Consider the following 2070-nt stretch of genomic DNA (forward strand, 5'->3'; position numbering starts at 1 on the left):
GATGACAGAATGCAGAATGACGCATAGGGAGTGGGAGAACCACACAACATCAACCATACAAATAAATCGTACACACACACACACAGTTATGAAGGTGATGTAATAGCTTACTGGACATGCTATGTTTCCCAGAGTGACTGAGTGAGTGAATCGGCTTTCTGTATGACATATAAAAGATACAGTGCAATAAAACACACATCACTGATGTTTACACCACACCCTTTTTTCTCACAGCCATGATACAAAAATGACTGTGGGACCTTATGCAGACATTTCCCATGAGATGTCCATATCTTCTACTTTACCTCAACATATCCACTATCACTATCATCATTAGCAGCTAGAGCAGGGGTCTCAAACTCAATTTACCTGGGGGCCACTGGAGCTAGGGTCTGGTCAAGGCTGGTTTTCAAAAAAAAAAAAAAAACGCATTTATTAAAAACAGAAAAATATACAAACTTTTTCAGTGCTTTGGTTCCGATTTTCTACAATAAAAGCTCTGATAAAACATTCCACTGTTCTCAAATATCTTAATTTTCATTTTTCTACACAAAATAAGATGAAAAATAAATAAACAAATCAAGAATAAAGAAAATCAATCAATCAGTAATAAATAAATATAATAATAATAATAAAACGGCAAATAATAAAAACTTAAGAAACCACATATAGTTGGTGGGCAGACAAATTATTTTTTTCAGATTAAAATTAACAAAGCATTATTAGAGCCCTGTAGACATGACAAAACACGACTATAGTCACATTTATACTTTATGGCTTGTGAAAAATGGCTGGGATTGAATGAGTTGATATAGAGAATAATTTTCCCAATATTAGTAACAAAAGCCAGTCCAGGTTCGCCCAAAATCAGCCGGGATAGGCTCCAGCATATCTGTGAAAAAACAGAACTATAGTCACATTTATACTTTTTTTATTTACAACATATTGCGCAACTGCAGGGTCTTGAGACACATGCTAACTCACAAACTAGAGAGCTAGCGACCTAAACGGTAGCCTCCAAGTTATTTTTTTTAAACTTAAATAGCCAAAAACGTACCACTTTCCACACGGATAGGGAGGATAACTATTAACAGTTATTTAACCTTTAGCATGAACATTAATCAAACGTAATAATTTTTTCTGGGTACATGATACCATACAGCATCCATATCATAACATTAAACTTTCATATCAAGGCGGGGGCCTCAAACTAGTGTCCTGCGGGCCACATTTGGCCCGCGGGCCGCGTGTTTGAGACCCCTGAGCTAGAGCAACTTGACCTCACCTTGTATAATATCATAAAGAAAATACAGTGAGTGCTTACTTATCTTGGTGGCCTAACCATAAACTGAAGAGGAAAATGATTGTGAACATACTACAACAACAACAGCAATACATACACCTCAGTCCTGGCTGCTCAGTACAAAAAAGGCAAACAGAGTCACCACCTGACAGCAAACCCTTGACGTCCAACTTTCAGAAGTGTCTTCCAGAAATTAGTTGCACAGTTGGTGCGATGTACTATGCAAATGAGTCATTTGGTCACAATGTTGACGTTGTAACAGGTTTATTTGTATTTGCATGATTTCCCTTGTATTTGCATGATTTCCCATGGGGGGAAAACGGTGTGTTACGTTGTATAACTGACTCGGCTGCACAGTCCTTATTGGTACAAGTCCACCCAGCTGCCTGACTGCAAAAAAGGAAAGAGTGTCTCCGCTGCTACACCATATTAGTCTTCTGTTATCAGTAAGAACGTCAGTGGAAACAATGAGTTTATATGAGAATCAGAGCCGATTTCCGCATAACTGCCAGGTCATGTTAAAACACACAATCACAGTGCGTTTGAGTGCGCTTGTTTTTTGTGTACACTATAGCCCAAACCACTAACCACATGATGGTATATCAGTGTTACTCCTCCCTGCTGTAGTCCAACTGTATTTCCCCCCCTGATTACAGACATTTATTTAGGCCTTAGAACCACAGACTGGTGACCTTTCGGTCTCACTTTCATTTTCTTTCACACAGCCGCACAGCTCTGTTTGGCCTTGACAGAATTACACTTCACAG

The 2070-nt window shown here is 38.6% G+C and overlaps 1 protein-coding gene across 1 annotated transcript in view; it reads right to left on the reverse strand.

Annotated features, from left to right (window-relative positions):
• The window catches only part of LOC131101618 (transmembrane protein 196), a 54079-nt gene that overhangs the window by 11753 nt on the left and 40256 nt on the right, over window positions 1-2070 (reverse strand). The gene's annotated exons all lie outside the window — the stretch shown is intronic.

Source organism: Doryrhamphus excisus, chromosome 14 (genome assembly GCF_030265055.1).
Source record: "Doryrhamphus excisus isolate RoL2022-K1 chromosome 14, RoL_Dexc_1.0, whole genome shotgun sequence".
Taxonomy (NCBI): Eukaryota; Metazoa; Chordata; class Actinopteri; order Syngnathiformes; family Syngnathidae; genus Doryrhamphus; species Doryrhamphus excisus.